Raw genomic sequence first — 15,421 nt, 5'->3', positions numbered from 1 at the left:
TCTTAGAATCTTCATTGGACCAATCGTAGATTAACAGAATTTCGATATTGAGAAGTATCGTAAACGCTAGACAATCGGAAATACAAATTATAATACGAATAGCAATTAAAAACTGTGATATCTTTTTTCAATTTAGTATTTCCCATAGGAATTTTTTTTTCTGGAAATTTTTAACCAATATATAAATTTCTAAAAAATTCCTGATTATTTTAGCTATTTAATAGTCGATGTAACGTGAAAGGAATTTTGATATTTGATTTATATAATATCGTAAATTTCAAGAATAACTTGTGCTCTGCTTAAAATATTTTTTACAAAGAAAAATCTACAAGTTTGTATAAAAAAAAACTTGCAGCAATCTAAAGTCACCATCAAGGTATCCAAACACCGTACACACCCACCATCTAAAAATACTTTTACATCCCGGTTAGAAGTCATCGTCCAAGTGACCTCTCTGTAGGGACGCAAATTCCTCTTAGAAATCGCGTTAGCAGAAAGAAACGGAGTTGCGAAAATGCCTAGCGCGTTTCACATTAGCCAGCTCGCACAAAGGCGGCTGTTTAAAGCCGTTTCGCGTAAAACAGGTATTTTCGCCTCGCCTCTACCTCGAGTGTTATCGACAGCCTATCGATGTACGCCTTCGAATTCTAGTCCTTTCATAAATTTTATTGCCGGCCATGCTCTCTGACAGAAAGAAAAGCCATCGGCATCACCACTGGCAATCGTTTCAAAATATTTCGCGTCATTGTGTAAGTAATAAACGTCAGAATCACTTTGGCTGCTGTAAAATTATCATACGATGGGATAGAAATAGCAAGGGGAAAAGAAGATAGGAAACTCCTCGAAACCATTATGGTGAACGATGTAACGTGTTGTTAGTTTAATCAATAATGAGACCAGTTAATTTAATTAACTATATTTACAAATATTTTAAACTGTGAAATACAAAATTACTCGCAAGCGTCGTTCGCTTGATGATACTCGTTATAAGATCGATTCGTTATACTAGTTCGCTCTGACTGACTGACTGACTGACTCGATGCTGATGTTCCTTTGTGCGACTGACTGTGTCTAGGGGACATGGTCGTCTATTTATACTAGTCGCCCGTGGTAGGTTGCACGTAGAAACGAAATTGCTTTGTCCAGAGTTTGTTTATTACATTATGTGCGTCGTACAGTGTTAATCCTCCATGGCAAAACAGCTATGTGAGGCATCTGCGTATCGCAACGTCCTAAGACGCATGTGCCGCTACACCATTGATATCGAAATACGATATTAGCGATACCGAATACATCGAAATATGTAAATATCAAAAGCATCGGTGTCTATCCATCTCCCGGAAACATATGTATTGGGTTAGCAATTAAGTGATTGCGGAGTTGCCATTAGAGGTGGTATTGATAAAATCCGCAAACACTTACTTGTTTTATTGGATTAATAAAACAGAACGTGAAAGAAAACCATGCCATAGTGATGTATTTTAAATTCGTTGAGAGCATCGCAGATAGAGAAGGTCTGAAAGTACCTAAATATCAAAGATATCGGGATCTATCGTGCCATAAATAATCGTAACAGACGGGGTTAGAGTATGGCAAATCATAGAAATTAGGTAACTCGAAGATAGGGTTTGACGAAAGTAATTGATCGAATAGATCTTAGAAATCGTAGATACCATATCAGTTTTATGTTTGTTCATTGAGATACGAATTTGCATAAACAAAATATCAAACAACATATGAGATATCTTGCGAAATATCGATCGGTATACTAATCAAGAACACGACAAATTCTACTTGTTTTGTCCAGGCTCCTGTCCTATTCCTTTTTTTCTTTCTTTTTTACAATCTTATAACAAACTATATAGATAAAATATATGTAGTAAACTATATATATATGTTTATGTTATAAAGGAATTATAACGAAACTATATAAGTGTTTCAATCGTTTCAAGCTACGATAATGATATTTCGTAAGACAGCTACGTCAAACAAAGTGCGTCTGGATAGCAGGCGCCACTCCATTTGAACGATAGCATAATTAAATACTAAATCGTTTCGAATTCAAATAAGTATAGTGAGAAGTTTGTTATCTGAGCACCAATTATCCGGGCTATTGATCGTGTACGAACGTTGATCGTTGTCCTGCTGACTATCGATTATTATCGAACCGTGTAATCGTACTATTCTTGCGGTTAGAAAGGGTTTCTGACTGATATTAACGATTTATCGGGTTCACTTGTCTGGGTAATTGATAGCGGAGTAGAAATTACGTGGACAGAGGGTGATTTAGTGGACCGAATTTCCGAAGGTTAGATCGTTTATCGCTGAAGAGACAGACACAATTAATTCTCTGCTCTTTGTATACGTTCTGCGTGCAGTGTTCCGGTTGTTGTCTGATTGGCCAAGTTGAATCGCGTTAGGTATGGTCAGTGCTTGCGGTTGTTGGACGAGTGGTTATCTGGCTATTTCGTCTGTCTAAAGTTGACGATTAATAAATTGCCGGGAGATGATGTTGATCGGTTGTTGAAAGAATTTGATTAATTGCGTTGACAAAGACTTTTGGTCGATCTTGGTCGGATGAAATGGATTCTAGTTTGACATTTAATTCTTACAACATCGATAACCAATGTAAATTTTAATCACAGACAGTAATCAACGCAAATACGATTATCGAGTGTTAATGGTCGCTTAAAATAATTGCACTATGTTCAAAACACCAAATTAATTCGTTAGGGATTGACATTTCATTCGCAATCTTTTTCCATCAATTGGCACCGCGAATCTTTCCATATCGTAGCTATCGAGAAGAAGAATAAAGTTCTGTTTCATTATCTTTTTCACCGCCATTCCTCTTGCCAAATAGTTTGAAGAAACTCAACTACTCGTAGCAGTATGATAAAAGCTATTTCTTTCAAATCATGGAAATTCTGTTTCTACCTGTGATTTGTATATTACACTTCTTACGAAGTATTTATTATTCTAAAACATTTCTTGCTTGTTGAGAAAAATATTCGAGTCGCTCTAAGTTCGCCCATTGCGTGATAACGTTCTTTTATTAATTACCTTACTGTTTGCTTCTTAATTGGGTCAAATGAACACGTTCGAAAAGAAACAAACAGTGGACATTAAAAAGATACAGAGGAACAGTGTGCGCACGTTTACGAAGGTTCGTATGTGCTTTCACGACCGCATTCTGGGTGCGTTTCGTAGCTGACGCTGCATCGTCGTACACGGTACACATTGGACATTTGCCATGGTAACGCTAGAACGAGTTTCCGGATTATCTTGGCAAACGCGTGGCCAAGTGGCGCCGTGCATCTGTCGGCCGAGTTCGGCAGTGAATCTTGTCACGTCTTGCAAATCGATTTCCTCCGGTATCGAATTGTCTTTTGACAGACCGAGGACAGATTTTTTTGGCCGCTTGGAATTTGGGGGACCTTGTTGGAGACGTTTGAAACACCGGGTTGATGAATCCGTATCGACAGAATTGAATGGCTCGGTTGATAGAATTGGATTTAGGTCCGCTAAGTTTAACCCGTTGACTATTTCGGATACGATGATACAATTTTCGTACGAGTATTATAAACATAAATATTTTTTAACAGAAAATAAAATCTGTTCTTACTCCTTAATAGACAAACGAGATAAAAGGTACAAGATTGGAGAAATGAAATTTTCTATATATATACCGGTAACGTTGAAACGTTTCTTGGCCTGTATATTTGCAAAAATTTAATAGTATGCAGATTATCATGAATTTGTTGAACATAGTAATTTCAATATTTATGAATTCCCATATAATATCGTATACTGATAGTATCATAGCTTATCCCACATTCTATAAATTCTTGTTTAAAAGGTCTCGAAATAATCTCCATATCCATGACATTACACTTTATCCTAGATTCTACAGATTCTGCTGTGAAAGGCCTCGAAATAAATTACTTCCCGTACATCGAAGTAATCGATAACGTTGTTTATGCGTTTAAACGAGCCACTTTGTATTTCCGTCGCCGATAGTAGTACGACGCGCAATAATATAAGTTATCGAGGATTCCTGTGTATCGATCTGCCGAACAGCGAAAGGATTAAACGAGCCGACGTAGATTTGCTTCTGTAAGTTAGCAGGAGTTGGGTTCCGCGAATAGTTTATGCGTACAACGTGGATTTTCTGTTGATTCCACGAATACAGCGTTTAGAAGTGGCCACGATTAATTAAATACATCTCAGTTATACGCAGTCGATGACTTCAAGTCGATCGTTTAGACCAATCGATCGATCTATCTTTTTTTTTCTTTCTTTGTCTGTTCTTGGCTACATCATCGAGCAATTTTTGGGACATTTCCTTCTTGTCCTTATAATAAGCATAATTTCAAATAGCTGTTAATATTCTATCAATTAGACGGAAGTGATTATTAACGACATCAATTTCCAGTAAATATATTACGTAGAATTAAATTGTTGTTGTACAGCTTCGAGTCTCTTTTTAAATAAATTTTTTAAATATTTAGAGTTAATATCTAGACGTTTAAGGTTACTTGAAAGTTCGGCATTTGGGATTTTGCAGGTGTCAGAATAGCGTGGATAATTTGATAATTGTTCAACATTTCATCGCAGATCGAAGGGCTTGATTTCAAAATAAAAAATAATAGACGTCGATCGTTACTCTTGCGGAATATTACCATTTATTATTTTACAAGTGTCCAAGTCTTCATTCAAGATACTTTTAAAGAATTATCGGATAATTTTTGGAAAACTTTATGAAAATTTCAAAGTAACTTTATTATCGTTGAGAGCGATTTCAATTGGCAGTTTAAAATTTTTCATACAGCACGTTTTTTATTTAAATAAACAACAGACTTGGAGATTTTTGAACAAAAGTAGCGAAGAATGGAAATTAATAAATAACAAAGTCTTCACAAATATCTGAAAAATTTGAATTTGATTTATATTTTATGTAGGAAATATTCTATCGTCTGGTTATTTGCGTGTCTGACAATATCGCGGGTTACACTACTTACGAATATTGTAACACGCCTAGCACAAGACTAGTGAATTGCATGTTACCGCTTGTTTTACATTATGAAACATTATGTAATCTTGAATTTAATGAGAAGAAATTAAGAAATTGGATGATGCTTCGGATTGGAAAAGAAAACGACTCGAACAATCGAAGTTATATTTGCCAAGAAGAAGATTATTTGGGCCAAGTAAAAGTTTCAGACTCGAATGAAACATCATTTTGATATAATTACTCGAATTTTCTACGAGACACTGTTTTATGTATTATTTCACTTCGCGGAGGAAGTATTTTTTACTTAATCAATCTCAATTTCCAGCTAATCAGCTTTCTAACTCCTATCCCAACAACCATGGAAATCCTATTATATCCATTTTCGAAATTCTACGCTAACCACTGCAGAAATTCTACTCTGACGTCTGCAAAACTTGATCGACCGTAATTCTTTTCTCTCAAGTGACACTGTCCACGGGCGAATTTCGCATGACCAGGCACAGAGTCGCGAAATGTAAAACGCAGATTCGCGACAAACACGAAAACCGTGATGTTTGATTACACGTAGATGTTTGATAGATGCAATTCCACGAACACAGCCTCGTAACAGTGATTTTCTGAGGAAGGAAAATAGTAACCGAAGGCTGGCGAACAGCAGACGATATTTGTGTGTCTTATTCCTGCGTTCTAGGACTCCAGATTTACGAGTTCTTTTTAAATTCTCGTCTCGCCAGGTTGACGTTTTCGAACGAAAAAAGAAGAAGAAAAAAGCATGAAATTTTGCGCGCGCATGGTCGTGCAGTTGCTTTGGTTAATATTTGACCAGTCGTTTGGAATATTTAACGACACGTGTGAAAATCGATGAATGTTTGTTTGTCGAGCGATGATTTGTTACGGGACATCGAGATTTTGTAGATTGCGAAACTTTGATAAGAGTTGCAAATTTTGATTCTTTGGAATTCACTTTAGGAATTAACAATTTTGGAGTAGTTTTAACGTAAGCAATAAAAATTCGGATAATTTTTACGCTCTTTTTGAAAAATATTTACGCGTTTAATCGATGATAAAACCGTTTGTTCGAAGTAAAATTATACATCTGCAGTCGTTAAATACATTTGGTATATGTTATACGATATTGCATGAAATTATATGATAAAAAAGAGAGTAACAAGAAAACTTTGTTCAACAAATACGGTTCCAATAAATTCTAAATAAGAAAGTTTTTCTGATGCAGTGTGTTTCATCTGGTTGAACGTTTCTATACTTTCAAGTAGACGTAACAAAAACAGCTTTCTAACAATTTCGCTGTTGCATATAATTTTCACCTATTGTACGCGAAGTAAAGTATCTTTTTTGTTTTGAAATTTATAGTGTTACGTTGCGTCACTTTTGTTTTACATGCTGGCAGATACGTATCGCTGTAGGTAGCGACTATTTTTAATGTCTGTCGATTCTCTGAAATTGACGTAAATTCCTGCTGTTATTTGTACTAACTTGCAATTTTACTCAATGATATCGGATTGATCACAGAGTTTAGATAATAACGTGGCAGCTTTTTTCCAAGACTTGACCATGTCGACGTCGTAATTGATAGCTGTTATTAAGAGCATCGATACGTTAACCGTTTACAGTTGAGTCACTCCGACATAAAAAAATTCCTCGAATCTTGTTCGTCATTCTGAAAAATGTCACGAATGGAAGTCTACCTTCTAACGTATACTTGTCTCGTACGTTTTTACCACCGTCGTATCTAACGAAAAGCTCGATGATTATATATTATTTCCTGAATTAAATAAAACAGCGAACGAAATATATGCGAAATAAAACATTTTCAGAATAAAAAATAGATTGTACAAGAACGAGTAAAAAATATTTAGAAATTAACGATATATTCTTCTAACGTATACTTGTCTCGTACGTTTTTACTATAGTTGTATCTAACGAAAAGCTCGATGATTATATATTATTTCCTGAATTAAATAAAACAGTGAACGAAATATATGCGAAATAAAACATTTTCGGAATAGAAAATAGATTGTACAAGAACGAGTAAGAAATATTTGGAAATTAACGATATATTCTTCTAACGTATACTTGTCTCCTACGTTTTTACTATCGTCGTATCTAACGAAAAGCTCGATGATTATATATTATTTCCTAAATTAAATAAAACAGGGAACGAAATATATGCGAAATAAAACATTTTCGGAATAAAACATAGATTGTACAAGAACGAGTAAGAAATATTTAGAAATTAACGATATATTCTTCTAACGTATACTTGTCTCCTACGTTTTTACTATAGTCGTATCTAACGAGAAGCTCGATGATTATATATTATTTCCTGAATTAAATAAAACAGCGAACGAAATATATGCGAAATAAAACATTTTCGGAATAAAAAATAGATTGTACAAGAACGAGTAAGAAATATTTGGAAATTAACGATATATTCTTCTAACGTATACTTGTCTCGTACGTTTTTACTATAGTTGTATCTAACGAAAAGCTCGATGATTATATATTATTTCCTGAATTAAATAAAACAGCGAACGAAATATATGCGAAATAAAACATTTTCGGAATAAAAAATAGATTGTACAAGAACGAGTAGGAAATATTAAGAAATTAACGATATATTTATAAACGAAGGTGAACGCATTGGACACTGATTTTTCTCGGTCAAGTGTTTACTAGCCGCGTTTTCTTCGTTTCTTGGACGACTCGTGGAACTTGATAGACGAGAATCGGAGGTCATGCATAACAAGAAACGTTCACGTTACCGAGAACCAGCGTTTCTGCTGGTTTTTAAACCGTTTCCTGGACTATCGTGACTTCCCGGTGAATGTTTCATTCAGCAGTATTTTCCATCCGATGACCGATTTAGCTTGTGTGAGGTAGACACGCGTTATCCGATGAATCTCGTTGGTTGTGGTTTTTTCTTTTTTTTTTTTTTTTCAATTTGCACAAATATTAGGTTGTCCGAAAAGTTTCTTTCGTTTTATGAGGAAATAATAGACGCACAACATTTTTTGTTTTATATTATTTTGTCGAATTACGTACGGTCGATTTTGTTCTATTGAGATATACACCGTGACATTCTACACACTTGGTTTCACGTTTGTGTGAAGGTGCATTGTCGTAAAAAACACGTTTGTGAAAGAAAGACACTTTCCGCACAACCTAATATCTTGGAAAGAATGTTGGTACTTTATGACTTGGATTTTTAATACGACGTTTTAATTGAACGCAAAAATAAAATTTAAATTATGCAGGTTTAGAAAAATATTGGCTGTGATATATCACATTCATATGCACGTATGTAAATAGAATGACGAAGTTTACCACGCATCCAAAATTTCAGTTAAATCGGTGACTCAGAATTGTCGATTCTCTCCTTCTAAATTATTTAAAGGGAATATTTTTCAACTGAATTTTACTACTTTTTCTTTTAGGATATTTTTTAATATGTTGATTCATTTTTTTTTTTTTTTCGATCTCGCGTACGTAAACGTGAGGCATCGAAATATTTTTCGTTGAAATTACACGGTTTCTACAAGGTGGTTTCATTTTCGTATTCCAATATTTTCTTTAAATTTATTTATTACCTCGTTTTAGAGGTAGCACTTAAACGGCTTTCAAATATTCTCAATATTACGCTTTCACGATGTTTTAAAATTACGACGCGTTTACACAAAGCGAACATTTGTAGGCGCGAATTTCTTTCAAGAAAATTTCTTATCTCTTATGATCTTTCTTAAGCTTCGAAGTAGCCATCCCTTGAAACGAATCTGCATTTTTAACAACGTCTTTGTCATCTTTATAATTTTCACGCACTTTAAACAATTCTTTCTTTCTTCCTGCGTATTCTGTAGCTTGACGAAATATCTTTGTCGCTGCTTCAATCGCGTTTCGTGACTTCTAAAGATATTTGCATCGAATATTATCGCTTTCAACGCGTTTTCTTTGTCTCCCTATGTGAAAGTCATGCCGTGGGAGTCATAAAGAACAAATAATTGCGGCATGCGGTATGATCTTTATTCGAAACAAAGAAGAAGGTCGAAAAGAGAAACTTTAAAGGCCAACGGTTGCACGTGGTTAGCTGTTTAACTTTTCCAATCGCTTCCGGTTATTCTTCTTGTTTTTTTCTTAACTTTTAGCTTCACAGATCGTTGATGTCCATTTCGAGAAGCGTCTGACCTTTCCTCGGAAAAGCCAAGACAAAGAGCAATATAAACTTCACGCGTATAGTCTTTCAGACCTTTTCTACGCTCTTCTCTTAGAATCAATCGAACAATCCTTACAGTTTGTTCTAGGAAAAATAAATTACCAGGAATTTCAATTGATAAATTAACTATGCTATTTACCATAATCCATTGTTGTCCTACGAGTACTGTCCTAATTTTTCTCTTCCTATATTTTTTCGATATCTAGTCAATTACTATACGTCGATTCTCTTCGCAAACCAACCAACAATTATTTTACTCGTCATGATTCTGTACTCGTCGCAATTAATGGACAATCGCTTGGAAACTTAGCAAAGTTTCTCCATACGAAAAGTCCTTCGATATCATACGATTACTCGTCGCAATTATATTCCTCGCAGTCCTACAAGTTCTACAAGTTTGCTCAACGAAACGAAACCTCGACGAACGATCGGACGAAGCTACGAAGAAAATAAAATTCGCAAGACGTTTGAAAAACTCGTATCGTTACGCTATCGCCAAGTAACCGTCGCTCGGAAAGCCAAAAATTTTTCTTCGACCGATGAACCGGAGAAAGTAAAATTGCAGGTGTGTGCAAAGGCGGACGACCAGTGCGATAACCTGAGCTCTCTATCAGCCTCGAGCCGTAACATTTTTTACCTTCTGCATAAAATACAGCCGAAAACAGACTATCGGACGTAACTGGTAGGATTGTCCTTGTTATTTAATTACCAAGGATCGTCAGCAGGCTCGTTAACGAAAAATAAATGAAATCCAGCCACGATGCCGGTTCCTTCTTTCGCTCGAAAGATCGACGAGTTGCTTCGGCCGTGCAACGGGGAAGGAAGACGAAGCGGAAGGGGATTTTTTGGGTGGAAGTTGCACAGACTGCCGCCACCGGATTTCATGCGCGTGCACATTCCCATGGTACAGACTGAAAAACGTTTTTACGAGCGTGTTTTTACGAGCATCTCTTATTCTTTCACACGGCTATTTTCGACGCGACGCCGGGGACCCAGCCAATTTAATGAATGAAATTTGAACTTACTCGTGGCTCGTTCAGGTTCAACGACACACGTCTCACCCAACTGCATCGACACTTGGCACGTTTCTTCCCTTCGATTTTTTCCTCCGCGTTGGCAGAGAGGAAAGGGCGAGCAAAGACGAGGAAGGATGTTCTCGATGAAACGGGGAACGAAAAAGGTGGCGAAGGATGTTTCACGGAGAATTGAAACTCTCAACACGGTCAGACGATGATATTTGCGATCGTTCGGGTTTCCATCGCGTTATTAGCACGTTGCGCGTCGTTCCCACGTTCCGCGAACATTCCAATCGTTTCGTTTCGTCCAATCTATCGTGGAAATAAATCCAGCAGGTTTTTACGCGTGAAAAGTTTCTTATATCTTTGAATATTACGCGAGTTTCCTACATTTTTGCGTTTGCTAATTTCCCGTAAATTGGTGTTCGCGAAATCTTTCAACGTCGCGTGATACTGATCACAGATATCCGCCGTGTAACACGGTAATTGGAAGCTAGTTTCGTTAGAAGCGAAGATTTAATAGAAAATTGGTAATTAGGTTCCAACGATTAACAAAAGTACGTATACTATGTCCTCGTAACTAGGAGAAATATGTTTATTAAAGTAATAGCGAATTAATTTCAAGTATTGCATATTAATAATACTCGTGCGAGTTATAAAAAGTTTCATCGACTTTTTATCCGAAAATGCACTCAGACTTCAAAGGATTAGTACGACTCGACGAATTACAAATGGGTTAAAAAGTTCAATATTCAAAGATTGCGTAGGCGAATTAAAAACAGCGCGTCGCGCCTGCTTCGCTAAGAAACATCGAACGATTTAACTTGCTGGCGCTTAAAAATTCACGAGCCGTGGTAGAGCGAAATCGCGTTACAGGAATACCGCGTTGTACGACTGTTTTCCCGATTCTGAAATCGTGTTAGAGCGAACCCGCGTTGTAAAAATATCCTGTTACACAAGGGATGTCTCTGCCATTGAAAATTGAAATTACCTGAGAGAATTCACCGCCGAAGAAAAGGCGAAGACTCGATAAAAGAGCAACGCCTAAGTAAAATGCTAATTCCACGAACGTACGTTACTTTCGAATTCTTCTTACATTTCGCTACGAATTTTCCGGCCACTCGAATACATCAGGTAGTCGAAACAAAACCTCGCCTTTTCCTCCACAAACGAGTCTTTTCTTCTCCAACTTGGACGCGGTTCAATCGTCGAAAGCTGCAAAAACGAAAAGGAGGAAATGCACGGAAAGCAATCGGCGAATGGATTTGAAAAAGACGTAATCGTAAATCATAGTCGCGTTGCGTTAAGTCTTCAGTTTTTCTCGTGAGTCAACGAGACGCGTTTGCAGTCGGCTTTCAACGGAAAGATTGACGACGTGAACCGACCGAAGACGTTCCCTTTTTCTCTCTTTTTATCGACAGTTCCGCTGAATGCTAAGTAAGAAACAGGCGGCGAACGACGATTTGAAATAATAAGCGACAATGGAATTTTGTGAAAGTCATACGTTGCTTTTCGTTCGCCACTTGCAGCCGACATTGTTGGCGGCAACCTATGTAACTGTAAACGGTGATCCGCGGATGGAAAACGTGAAAACCGTGGCAAATGGACTCTTAATGTCGCGGAAAGTCGTATCGGTGAATGTCGGGTGATAGAAATGCGCACGAGGTGAGAAGTTTAGGCGGAATCTTTGTAATCGACAATGTATTTTTTATTCTTATCTGTCCCTTTTTTTCCCGAAAGCAAATCATCCAACTATTTCTTATTTGGAGAATCTTTTTATCGATATAGCGTTTTCTAATGATATCGCGAGCAATTGTTTCTCTTTTGAGACGCGCTACTTAGCTGTGTCTGTCCTCTTTTCTTCTTTTGCGAAACAGTAAATTTACAATGAATTTTATCGTACTATATACCTGAGGCAGAAAATACATTTACAATTTTTTCACGTTGGTCGTTGATGATGTACAAGAGTACGAGATCATCAGAAGTATCGCCATTACTGCCGCTTTGCACTTTACTTCGAGACTCTTAACATCCATAAATCCACACTTAAAACTGTAAACTGTCACCGTTTCTAAACCAAACGCCATCGCATTTTGCTATTTTTAACTATTACATTCTGCTAGTCAATCCATCGTGCATTTTTAATAGCAAGACCGCTACTGTACGAGGAAAACAATCTCTTTTTTCGACGTGATATTTTATTTTTCGACGTGTACATAAGTGTAGCAAAATTCCTTTGATATCTGCCGCTGAATATCTCACTAAATCCTACTTTTATAAACTTCTCGAAACGCCATCCAAAGGTCAACGAACCTATTACCCAACTTACACTCGAATCTTTCATAATCCAATAATCGTAAAAATGATTTCTTTTCGCCAAACTCATTTTAACGCCTTGCTATCCGTTTATTACTTTCATGCTGTTTAAACGTGAAAAAGTAAATTCTTGATATTGTCAACAGTTTCTACTGCATCGGTAATTCGATGATCATTAATAACATTCCTCGTGCTTCCTTGTTTTGCATTTTTTACTTTTCCAAATCTCCAGGAACTCAGTCGAAGAACAAGTCGATCCTGTCGTGAGCAAAAAATTGTAAAACAGACTTGCGTATCTTCCATATTTTAAATTAAATTAAAATTGCAAAATACAAAGCGTAAAATAGACCGTTCATATCTGGAACTATTGGGTTGGCAACTAAGTGATTGCCGATTTTGTCAATACCACTTATTGACAAAATCCGCAATCACTTAGTTGCCAACCCAATAAATTAACAGTTGCATTTTAAAACTTCGATCGCACTTCGGATCGGATTAAATTGCAAAAAAAAAAAAAAGAAAAGAAAAAAACAAAATCGGACGATATCGGCAATTTCCAATCTTTAGACCGACATTGACCACCTATGAGATTAACTTCAATGCGAGATACTAATCTCGCGCGTCTGTGTGAATTGGACCATCATCTTTTCGTGGAAGAATCGGGCAGACGAGGAGCCAGACGGCTTCGACGTCTGCGTCCATCGTGTAATCGGTATCGTTCGCGACCATGACCGTGCCAAAGAAGCTGGCCACGTGGAACTAGGTCATAGGCAGTCATGGTTATTTCAAGCACAAAACGTCTTCTTTTCTTTATGGCGTTCTGCCCGTCTTTTGCACCTTGCGCGCGCGAGCTTCGCGTGCACACGCTTGCCTCTCGTTAATTGAAAAATTCTTTGCTCGTTGAAAACCGTTTCTCCGAACTGCTCGTGCCGAGCAACTTCTTTCTTTTTTTTTTCTTTTTTTTTTTTTCTTCGCGAATATGACGGTATCGGCGAATATAACGGGTACACTCTGCGCGTTCGCAGTTCTTTAAACGTTTAGAATAAATAATCATCGGATATTTGAAATAAATAAATGGGTAGAATAGATAAATTAACGATAGAAATAGGAACCGATCTTTGTTTGTTGTTGGTTAACTCTTTTACGTTGTGTGACGTCTATTGTACGTTCTGTTCGCCAAAGTGCACAATGAGTGTACAAGTAAAAATAGAAGAGAAATGGACAGAGGTGAAATAGTGGTTTCGTTTATGCTTTCACTGGATTTCGTACTGTAAACCGCTAACGCGTTGATCCGCTCAAATCAAAGGTTTTGCACGAACGAAGTTATAAGTAGACCGCGAATGTGTAGGCTTATGGAAAACTTGCACATCCAATATGTAAAATATGTAAAGTACAGTAAAAGTGCCAGTAAAGTATGACTCCAATGATATTCAGGGTGGGAAGGTAAAATAAATTTTTTGTAGCTTCCACCTTTTTTATCTATGTTTGTGGAAATACGAATTTCCATAAAGTCAGTTAAGATAGTTAGTGTAGGCAATAAATATTGGCAAATTTAAGCAACGAACGTATAATTAACGTGGCTTCCCGAGTAATCGATACGAGTAATTCTACGGTAAAAATTACTGTACGCTTCGATTTTATTTGCCAACCTTGACCGATGTTTATTTTTTCAAAGGAACGTTTCTCCGCCAGTCGGAGTTCTGGTTTGTCTTGAAGATCGGAAATCAGTGAAATCACGGATGCAGATTTGCGAATGCAACGAAACCAGGATGCTTATAAATATTCCGTGCAAGCAGAACCAATATTTCTTTCATCAAAGATTCCTTGAAGTCTGCCTCTGCTCGTTTTTTGAATTTTAATTAAGCTTTCTTGCATGGCTTTTTATTTCCACACGTTTGTCGGCCGTTTGTTCCGTCCTATAACGTGTACAGTGGCTCACGAAAGTTTCTTCCATGCTATGGTATAACATACAGCTTATTAATGGACAATCGGTTGTTTAAATAGCTTTGTGATCTCAGCGAGATATACAGTGGCTACAAAAAGTATTGCCACGCGTTCTTATTTTTCACTGAAGCATTTTTCTTCTTTTTTTTTTTTTCTATCAAATTCTACACTTCATTTTCGTAGTTTCAAATTTTTTATTAAATGATACGAAGTTTGATATACTCGTATCATTTACACATATACAAGTATATTTTATATACTTAATTAGTTGAAGTAAATGTTAGAATAAATACAGTAGCGTGCTAATAAATTTTGTAGCCACTGTACCTTACGCTAAATATTTTCACTTTTGTTCCATACTTTATCAATAGTATTATCATACCATATAATGTAGCTATAATAATATTATTTACCAAACGTAACCACGATAATCGAGTTTCGTTACAACACAAACGCATAGTGTCCGCTACGATGTACGCAATGCATCCATAAAATATTCCTGCATGCGTTGAAATAGTTTCGTCAGCAACTGTATATTCAAATATACAGCGTCCTTTTGTAATCATTTTAGCTTCGTAGGAATTATTACGAAGAAAGCTGTGATACGAGTTTTACGAGACTTTTACACATCTTCCACCTTACACACCTGCTGATGTGGTTGACTGGAAGTCATCAAATGCCTTTGCACATTACCCGGAAGCGCCTTGGGCGTTACGCCAGCCCCTTCCAACGGGGATCCGAAAAAATCTCGAGGACTCGGCCGTATATCAAAAGCTGCCGGATTTACCGAGTGGCCCCAAGTCGCTCGAAAGCCGTAACAAAGCTGCCTCGAAAGCGCTCCAAGCGTTGTTCAGCATTGATCTGTCACGACTTCTCGAGAGTGCTGAATAATCGGAGTGTCTT

The 15,421-nt window shown here is 36.9% G+C and overlaps 1 protein-coding gene across 3 annotated transcripts in view; it reads left to right on the top strand.

The window, feature by feature from the left end:
- LOC139987840 (A disintegrin and metalloproteinase with thrombospondin motifs 15) overlaps positions 1-15,421 on the top strand; it is a 174,673-nt gene that overhangs the window by 63,067 nt on the left and 96,185 nt on the right. The gene's annotated exons all lie outside the window — the stretch shown is intronic.

The sequence above is a fragment of the Bombus fervidus genome, chromosome 5, assembly GCF_041682495.2.
Source record: "Bombus fervidus isolate BK054 chromosome 5, iyBomFerv1, whole genome shotgun sequence".
Classification (NCBI taxonomy): domain Eukaryota; kingdom Metazoa; phylum Arthropoda; class Insecta; order Hymenoptera; family Apidae; genus Bombus; species Bombus fervidus.
The sequence above is the reverse complement of the archived record's forward strand: the minus strand, read 5'-3'. Positions and strand labels throughout refer to the sequence as shown.